This window comes from Cornus florida, unplaced genomic scaffold, assembly GCF_030987335.1.
Source record: "Cornus florida cultivar Cherokee Brave unplaced genomic scaffold, ASM3098733v1 CherokeeBrave_3.0.0_Hap2_Chr02, whole genome shotgun sequence".
Classification (NCBI taxonomy): Eukaryota; Viridiplantae; Streptophyta; class Magnoliopsida; order Cornales; family Cornaceae; genus Cornus; species Cornus florida.
This window is the reverse complement of record NW_026775572.1, coordinates 10941447-10952159: the sequence shown is the minus strand read 5'-3', so window position 1 is coordinate 10952159 and position 10713 is coordinate 10941447. Positions and strand designations below refer to the sequence as shown.

General features: G+C 36.1%; 2 pseudogenes; both read left to right on the top strand.

Annotated features, from left to right (window-relative positions):
- Window positions 1-689: 689 nt before the first annotated feature.
- Window positions 690-3339, top strand: LOC132293570 (L-type lectin-domain containing receptor kinase IV.1-like; annotated as a pseudogene).
- A 906-nt stretch (window positions 3340-4245) lies between these two features.
- Window positions 4246-6133, top strand: LOC132295633 (L-type lectin-domain containing receptor kinase V.9-like; annotated as a pseudogene).
- The last annotated feature ends 4580 nt before the right edge of the window (window positions 6134-10713 follow it).

Genomic DNA, 10713 nt, shown 5'->3' with positions numbered 1-10713 from the left:
TTTTTTTATTATTATTATTTTTAATTAAAAGTATGGTATTGCATGTAACAAAAAATATAAGTTCAAATATTATTCAAGAAATGAAATATATATATATATATTTTAACTAAATTCATGTAATTGTGCGAAAGTGGGTGTTTTTGGTAAAATAAAAAATAAATAAATAAATAAATAATAAAAAAAACCTCTATTAGTTGAGGGTTTTTTTTTGGCCAAATAATAATAATTTAATGATGATTTACCGTAAAACTAAGAGGCTTAAATACAATTTACCCAAATTAAATTAAAATCTCACAAATTAAGACTTCATTTGAATAAAAATGTGAGAAAAAAAAATGAAAAATACAAATAGTAGAAAGAATTGAAAAGAATTGAAAACTATTTTACACATTTTACCACGTAGTCTACCCCACCTCGGGCGAAGCAAGGAGAAAATGATAAAATTCTTTTGGGGTGGGCAAAACTTCCGGTGCAAATTATGTTTTTGATTTTACCAATTCTATCATCCGCGTTAACAAGAAATGCCAATTGCCGTCCCACACACACATGTATCCATCGCTGTAGGTCAGGTTGTCATCAAGAGAGCGATAGTGACAGACCAGGCTTGGAAAAGACTCCAATGCTGTTTTCTTTGTTGTGGGCATTGGCACAAAATAAGTATTTCCTATTTATTATTTCATTTTCATTTAATACTGCAGTGTTAGTGAAATGTAGAAAAATAAATTGTTTCATCTTGTTTACAAATTCTTCTGTAAGACTGATAGTAATACACATGGGTGAGACTACATGGTATAATCTTATACAGCTGTCCAGTATACAAACCGTGAATCATATCTTACATTGACAAAAGGAGATGATTGGGAAGAGTTTTTTTACAGACTCTGGCCATGTTCTCCAAGCTTCTAATATTACTACTGGTCTATAGTAGTTGTACTCTTCTTGCCTTACCAGCCACTGAAGATCTTGGTTTCATCTACAATGGGTTCCAACGATCGGAGAATCTGAGCCTGGACGGCATAGCCAAGTTCACACCCAATGGCCTCTTGGAGCTCACTAATGACACCCAACAACAAACAGGTCATGCCTTCTACCCTTACCCAATTAACTTCAAGGACACATCAAACACTACTTTCTCCTTCTCCACCACTTTTGTCTTCGCCATCATTTCCCAGAATCCCACTGTGAGTGGTCACGGAATTGCTTTCGTTATTGCCCCAACAAGAGGCCTCCCTGATGCTCTTCCAAGCCAATACCTTGGTCTTTTCAATAAGACCAACGATGGCAACCCCACTAATCATGTTGTCGCTGTAGAGCTTGATACCATTCAGAGCCTGGAGTTCAATGATATTGATAACAACCATGTTGGGATTGACATCGATGGCTTATATTCCAAAGTAGCTAAGCCAGCAGGCTATTATGCTCCTAATAATCGTCTGTTCCAGAACTCGTCCCTTATTAGTGGCCATCCGATGCAAGTCTGGGTGGTGTATGATGGTGTGGAAAAGTTCATGAATGTCACACTAGCTCCTGTTAACGTCCAGAAACCAAATACTCCTCTTTTGTCACTCTACTATGATCTTTCAGCTGTTATCAATGAAACCATGTATGTTGGCTTCTCATCATCCACTGGTTCAGTCCTAACATCACATTATATATTAGGATGGAGCTTCAGGATGAATGGCCAGGCTCAAGGGCTCGACCTCTCCCACCTTCCTAAGCTTCCTCGAATTGGACCAAAGCAAACATCTCAAGTTTTGACAATTGGGTTGCCTGTGATTTGTGTAGTCTTAGTGTTAGCAGTGGTCTCAGGCATAATTTATTATGTTAGAAGGAAGAGGAAGTTTGCAGAAGTACTAGAAGATTGGGAACTTGACTATGGGCCTCATAGATTCAAGTACAAAGATCTATATATCGCCACCAAAGGGTTTAGAGACAGAGAACTGTTGGGAATTGGAGGATTTGGAAGGGTCTACAAAGGTGTATTACCTACCACTAAAATTAAAATAGCAGTGAAGAGGGTCTCTCATGAATCTAGACAGGGTATGAAGGAATTTGTTGCAGAAATTGTTAGTATTGGCAAGCTACGCCACCGCAACATAGTACAACTCCTGGGCTATTGCAGGCGCAGAGGAGAGTTGCTTTTGGTCTATGATTTCATGCCCAATGGAAGTTTAGACAAATTGTTGTATGACCAACCAAAGTTCACCCTGAATTGGAGCCAGAGATTTCGAGTCATCAAAGGTGTAGCATCAGGGCTTTTCTATCTACACGAAGAATGGGAGCAAGTTGTGGTTCACAGAGATATCAAGGCTAGCAATGTCCTGCTGGATGGAGAATTAAATGGGAGATTGGGAGATTTTGGCCTAGCAAGATTGTATCAACATGGAACTGTTCCTCAAACGACCTTTGTGGTTGGAACTCTTGGGTACCTTGCCCCGGAGCACACTAGGACCGGAAAGGCCACACCGAGAACTGATGTGTATGCTTTTGGGGCATTTTTGCTTGAGGTTTCTTGTGGAAGGCGGCCAATAGAGCCGCAAACACCAGCAGAGGATCTAATTCTGATTGATTGGGTGTTTGCTTGTTGGAGAAGAGGTGATATTCTTCAGGCAGTCGACCTAAACTTGGGTACCAACTACGTGCCAGAGGAAGTGGAGTTAGTATTGAAGCTTGGTTTGCTGTGCTCTCATTCAGAGCCGGGGGCTAGGCCAACTATGCGGCAAGTTGTGCAACACTTGGAGGGTGACATTCCTCTGCCAGAGTTAACATCACTTGGTATAACTTCCACAGGCCTAACTTTTGCACACCGTGAAGGCTTTGATGATTTTGAAACATCACATCCATCTTCTGCGAAGTAGGCATTTTCACACTCACTGTTACAGACCATTTGTTTCAGTTATTAACCTTATGGACAATGGGCTGTAGCCTAGATGGTATAAGCTATCCTCTCCCTTTGGGAAGGTTGAACGTTCAAGCTCTGGTGGGGGAAAATATATATAATGGGTGTGTTTTCGCTTGAACTTCCAAATAAAAAATACACAATTGAGGTATTTGGTGAACCATAGAGGGTGCTCTTTTTTTTCTTTCCTGCGTATGCGTTAGTGTACCTGCAATATCAGTATTGGTACCATATAGGATAATGTACATCAAAATTCCCCTGGTTTCAATTTTCAAGGGTCATTAATTTCAAATCCAAGTCTCTTATGCACAGGTAAAAGCTACAAACTCCATTTCATTTGGGAGAAATCTAGATGAGGAATATGTTCTTGCATACAGAGATCATTGATATTTCTCCCTCCTCTCTCTCTAAAATATCCTCCATCTAAATTAAAACTGTTTCGAATTTATATGCTCTCTTTAGGGTGGATCCACATTTTATACATCACATATATCACATGCACTTGGAAATTGATCTACCATGATGCAGCAAAACTGATGTTAAAAGAAAGAGAGAGAGTAAGAAAGAAAGAAATCAAGTAATGGAAGACCAATATTCTTACAAAATGTGAATGATGTGTTTGGTAATCTGGCTGGGAATATATTTCTCCTTACAATGGAAGTGAAGTGTGCTTTCCTTCTTGTTTCCGACAAATTGACACTAATATGCAGTAATCAAAGTGATTAATCACCCACCAACAAACAGAACATATAACATAAACAGTTGTATTAGACTAAAGAAAATTGTGCATCCTTGTGATTTACGTAATTTTGGCATTTTTGGCATCTAAGTTGTCATCTTTGACTCCATAGGGGAATCTTATCGCATTTGAACCCTTTTGATCTATTAATCAACCAAGAATACAAAAATCTAGATTTTTTTTTCCCCGGACAAAAATCTAGATTTACTAATGTTAACTAGTTCGGCTATTAATTTTCCAACTTTACATGCATTTTTTAATTTCAAAGTCCATCCAACACCTTGTCCGCATCATGAAAAAGAAAGGGGGATCCACACTGGGCTCTGCCCTGGATATATCTTCCGCCATTTGACTTGACTTTTATGCGGAATGAGTTCATTCGAGTGAATGAACATCCAATAGGTCACGCATTAAGAGTCTAAACTGTTGACGAACAATTCATTGCCTGTCTTGTTCATCTCTTTCATAGTAGTAAAGTCATGCAAAGCAGCGAAACCAATTCAGACATTTTAGACTTTTTATTAATTAGGAACCATCCCTCATACTTTTCAATGCACATTATATAAGAAGAAGATATTCCTTTGCTATTAGAAACAAATTTCCAATCATGTTATCCAACACTCAGTTATTGCTCTTTCTCCTTATCATCAAACTGGTATCCTCTTATGACAATGGTTTCATCTTTTATGGAAAATTCGAAATAGTTGGATTGGCAGAGATTGCACCAGAAATGAATGAAACTTCATGGGGCTCAGTATATACTTTCTACAGAAAATCCTTTAGATTCAAGAACTCATCAACCGGTAATGCTATCTCTTTCTCCACTATGTTTGTGTTTGACATTGTCCCCGAAATTCAAAATCTCACTGGATTTGGAATGGCTTTCATAATTAGACCCTTGAGTGACATCCCTGGAACTATAGATTCCCAACATCTTGGTTTAGTTAATCTAACCAATGATGGAAGCCCAAATAACCATGCCGTTACAGTTGAGTTTGACACTTACTTTGATAGAGAATTTGAGGATATCAATGGTAATCATGTTGGCATAAATATTAATAGCATAAAATCAGTCAAATACACAACTGCAGGCTATTTTGGAAATGAAAATGGTGAATTTAGGAACCTGACCCTTGCAAGTGGAAATCGATTACAATCTTGGGTGGAGTATGATGGTATTGAGAAGCAAATTAATGTCAGAATATCTCCATTTAACATAGGCAAAACAAAAACACCACTCATGTCCTAAAAATTTGATTTATCACCAACGGCCAACCATCTTAGACCAGATGTATGTGGGGTTTGGGTTGGAGTTTTCAGTTGAATGGGAAGGCTCAAGAGCTTGATATTTCCCGACTTCCATCTCTCCCTAATAAAAAGCATTCCAACAAGAAAATATTGATTCTGGTTACTGGAGCGTCTGTTTTCAGACTACTTTCAGTAGCAGCAATAACTTTTATCATTGTTTTCTTACTGAGAAGAAAAAGCAAGTTTACTGAAATATTGAAAGTCTGGGAGGTTCAATATTGTACCACACAGATTTTGTTACAAGGACCTCTTTGCCACCAACGGATTCAGAGAAAGTAAGCTTCTGGGAAGAGGAGGCTTTGGTCAAGTTTATAGAGGTATCTTACCCGTCTCCAATGTCCATGTTGGAGTCAAGAGAATTTCAGATGAATCAAGCAAGGTATGAAGGAGTTTGTCGCAGAGATTGCTACCATTGGCAGGCTGTGACACCCCAAAAGGTGAGCTTTTTTTGGTATATGATTTCTTGACTAATGGCTGACAAATTTATCTTTAATGAGCCAGAAGTGACACTTAATTGGACTCAAAGGATTAAGATCATCAAAGGCGTAGCTTCTGGACTCGCTTATTTGCACGAGAATGGGTGGAAATAATTATTCACAGAGATATCAAGGCAATCAACGTGTTTTGGATGGTGAATTAAATGGAAAATTAGGCAATTTTGGACTGGCAAGGTGTGGCAATCATGGAAAGGATCCTCAAACAACTCAAGTATCAGGCACATTGGGCTACATTGCACCTGAGATTGGTAGAAATGGAAAGGCAACTACAAGCACTGATGTGTTTGCATTCGGCGCATTCTGCTTGGAGGTTGCCTGTGGTAGGAGGCCGGTGGAGCAACAAGCACCACCTGAAGAGGTATTTCTTGTGGTCTGGATATTGGATTGTTGGAGAAAACAGGAAATCTTGAAGATGGTTGATGCCAAATTAAAGAATGATTTTAAGGAGGAGATAGAATTAGTGTTGTAGCTCGGACTGCTCTGTTCACACCCTGTGTCAGCAATCACACCAGCTTATCTGGAGTTCTGCAGTACTTAAATGGCCATGCTTCACCCTTGAAAAGTCGGATAATCTTCATTGGAGTCAAGATCAATGGGATTGAATCAAAAATATACCATTCTGCTTTCCAGCCAGAGGATTCTAAACCCTCGGTGACAATCATCGAATCATTCATTCACACGGGCTGTTGATCAGACCATGAACAACTCCTCTGTTACAACAAACGTTATGAACCCAAGATAAAACCAAGAATCACGACAGAAAACAAACAAGCCACACACAAAGAACACAATAGAATTATATGTGATTCGGCAAAGCCTATGTCCACAGTGGAGATCCGGCGAAAGTCTTCACTACGCAAAAAATAGGAGATTACAAGTTTCAGTCCCTCACTCTCTTTCTCTGCGATTCTCAATGTCTCAAAATCTCTCCCCACTCCAAACCTAAACACCCTTATATATCAAACTACAAGTGAGAACTAATTAGGGTCCACAACCCACAAGCAAAAAAAAATGGGTCAAAATTTTTTCTTGCACCAAATTCAGGCCACAACATCACATCCTCCAAATACATTTTATATATTAGACTTATTAGTATATATATTTTTGTGCCGATTATTGTCAAGTATGTTTCACAAGTAGCAGCTAAGGTTAATAGAATCCAACTAGGTGCTGACTTTAGTATCATGTATCAGCTCAAGTTCAGCAACTGTTCCTAGATCTGACTCCCTTATCGAAAAACCAATGTTATATGCACAACAAGTCATTGTTCTTACTGAGATTTGTTATCACTGTCATTGTTCTTACTGAGATTTGTTATCACTGGTATGTTAATCTCAACAGTAACCTTGCAAACAAAAGTTATTGTTTGATGACAATTCAGCAATATACTACAAAACTACACATACATACTTGTGTGTACATATATACAATTCAGCCATATAACAAAGAAATGCTATACTATTTCAATATTTCTATACTTAAATGCATACTAATTGTCGTGGTTTTTTTAAAAAAAAAAAAGTTGATAAATAGCAGTATCATATCAATCAGACTTTAAATTTTAAAATATATATATATTTAATGATTTAAATTTTGTTAGTATAAAATTCGTGTGTAAGAAATTTTACCTTGAAGGAGTGATGGTACAATGGGCTCGATCTTTAGCTTGAAGTAATGGTTGTGATCTCCTGTTTCGCCACGGCTGAACGAGAGATGTACGAAGAAGAGATGAAACCCTAGAGGAAGCCCATCAGCACTGCACCATGGAAATACAGAGCGGCTCTGTATTTCTTCGCTAATCTGATTACCTTTCTTATCATTCGTCTGCAGATGAGAGGGGAATGGAGACTCGAGAGAGCTGATCAGCTCGAAGAAAAAAGCCTCGAGATACACTGGATATTTTTTTTTTTAATTTTTTTTTTTGGGGAATTCAAGGGAGATGGGCTACAATAAACATATTATATTTCAAACAATATATGGCTAATGGGGCTAATTTAAAAGGACCTTGTTCACAATCGTAAAGAGTCGAGACTTGAGAGCACGGGCTCCTCTATTTTTTTTTTTTTATTATTATTTAATTATATCAATAAATAAATCATACAAACTCATGTTGTTGCGGTTGAATTTTTTATTTTTATATTTATATTAAAAGATAAAATCGTAAAAATCCATGTTGTTGCGTTTATACTCAACCGGACACAGGAGTGGCAAATTACGATACGTTCCGCCAACAAGACTTGAACACAATACGAGATAAGCGAGTTTGGGTTGATCATAAATGGGTTTAGATTATAAACGGGTTGACATGATTAATCCGTTTACTAATCCGTATCGGGTTAGAGTTGGGGGGGTTTAATACGCGTTATCCGTTTAAATCAACATATCACAATCATAAATATGTTACCTATTTAAACTCAATTACTATAGATAGTTAAGTGATTTTAACATAAATTTTAATTACACCTTATGATTTTTTTTTAATATTTATTATTTGATTGAATATTAAATATCTCATTTTGATAAATAGGCTAATAAACGATTAACATGTTTATTCCTGACATAATTATTAAATGAGTTGAATTTAAATTTACTTATTTAGTAAAATATTCTTACATTAACACCATATAATTATAACTCTTGAGTACAAATTGCCACCACTATCGACAACCCCACACCATTGAAAAGGCAGTATTATAAAATCTTTGTTTAGTCCAAAGTACTAGTACTGCATTTAATGATATGTAAAACACGAATTGATTGAACCAAACCTGTTGAAATCATACCCATGACAACAAGAACACCTTCAAAAAAAAAAAAACATTATAAAACCATAATTTTGTCCAAACTACTAGCTGACAAATACATTGGGGTCTGTCTATGCGGACAACATTTGTCGATCAAAGCTCAAACCAACTTAAGCTCAATGGACAACTTCGGACAGAACAGTGAAGGACATCCATTCGAACAAAGAAACTTAGAGCTTGGAAACCTCCCAAAAATGACAACTTCTAACCCAAGTACAATATTACTATGAGAGATCCAAAAATAACCTTGAAGATATGGATAATTCCAAAGATTTGGTCGTCCAACATAGAGCAAAGAAAAGAGTTGGTGGTTTTGGTTCCAAGTCTCTCTCACAGGAAATAATAAGAGTCGAAATAATAAGAGTCTTGATCCAAGAGCTCTTTTTGTTCTAAAATAGATGGAATCGTAACTTATAAAATTTTAAACCTATTTTGGGTTGAAGGGAATATCATTTTTTACATTAAAATTTTCATTAAGAAAGAGAGAGAAAGAAATTCAATCAGTAAGGTGTATAAATCCTCGTACCCATTTTTGGTAAATGAGTATGAAAGGTGTGGTAAAAGCATTGATCACTCCTGTTCCTCCTCGGAATATAGAAACAAGTATACCAAAATTGTGCAAGTTAAACATGCCAGTTAGCCTATAATTCAATTCAAATGGACTACACAAAAGTTAAAATTTTAATTTTAAAATAATAATCAACAGCATTTTAATTTAAAATTAAATAAGAATATCAAATTTTTTTTATTTCACAATTCGGGATATAAGTAACATGATAATTTTTGTTAGCTCTGTAATTGTATCACTCTGTGTGGGTTATATAATAGTGTTTTATTCTTTTATCTTTTAAAATCAAATTCAAGTAGAGCTCTCAAATTCAAAGAGCACAATTTAGAGGTGGCAATTCGTGTTTGTTGGTCATCACGTATCGTGTTAATGTAGGGGTATTCTACTAAACAGATAAATTAAAACCCAACTCAATTAATAATCGTGTCAAAAACTCTCAACACTAACCCAACCTGTTTATTAAATGAGTTAATGACCTGTTTAGGTTGTCTAACAAAATGAGACATTTAATATTTAATCAAATAATAAATACTAGAAAAAATTTATCACAATTAACCTAAATATTCAAAATAAGATGGAAAATCGTGTAATCAATGTTTAAATTGATACGAGTTAACTATCGATAGTAATTGGATTTAAAGATAGCATATTATATAGGTCATATTAACGATTACAACATGTTAAGTTAAACGGGTCATAAATGGGTTATACGGGTTGAACCCCTCAACCTTAGCCCGATACAGTTAAATAAATGGGTTAATCGTGTTAACCCTGAACCAATTTTTAACTAACTCAAATTCACTTGTCTCGTGTCGTGTTCACGAACTTTACCATCCCTAAACACAAATAACTGTTGTTCCTGGCTTTTGAGCTTTTGTAGCAACCGTTAGTTTGGCTGCTTGGGGTGGGCTGTTTATTTTTGGCCTTGGGCCTTCATGGTCCTAGGCTGTTGTTTTGGGCTTTGCCCCTCTTTTAACATATACATCCGGTGTCCTGTATTTTGTTGGAAAATTATACACTACCCACAGGTAGTAGTTGTTAAATACCCTCAACCAATCACAATCTGTTATTTATCTTGATAATGAGAAATGGAATGTTGTGATTGATAATTGATGGAAGGTATTTAGTAACCGCTACCTCTAGGCACCAAATAATTTCTCCGTGTTTTAGAGTTTTTTCCTCAAGTACATAATTTCGGACTTACAACAGTTTTGATGCATTGTAACGCACTACCCAATTTGAGCACATCCTACCCGCCCAAAGGTGGCAAGACAAGATGTAATTATTGGCATTGTTTTATAAAAAGTCTTTTTTTAAATAAAAAAAAACTTACCAAAAAAAGTGTGAGAAAAATGATCTTAACCATGAACTTCATAAAATTCCTTCATGATTACTCATGAATAACTTAATTATTGCATTAAAGTTCTAATTTTGTATTCCTATCATTTTCCTTTAGCGTGTGACCTATCATGCTACCTTAATTAAATTGCAGCATCCCTTTTACGTGTGTGTGACATGGCTGTGCGCTTTTACTGCAGTTATTATTATTATTATTTTTGAGACTAAAATATCCTTTCATTTTGCAATAAATAGAGCACATAAATAGTGTATTTGGTGATGAAACCTGAACGATATTGAAGTGCTATGTATTATTCCAGAGTACTAAGAATGTGACACTCTTGGCCTTCGGTAACTAGCTAGTTATTTTTTAAATTAATAAAAAAAATATTGTGAATATCAGTTGACCTTTCAAAAAAAAAAAATGGTAAATACAGTTGGTACCAGAAGATAAAGAGATATGAATCAACTAACACACGAATCACGATGATGATGGTAATATTGTTGCGGCTTTGATGCATTGATGTGGTTTGGTTCCGTGTTTTAGGGTGGACGAAAAC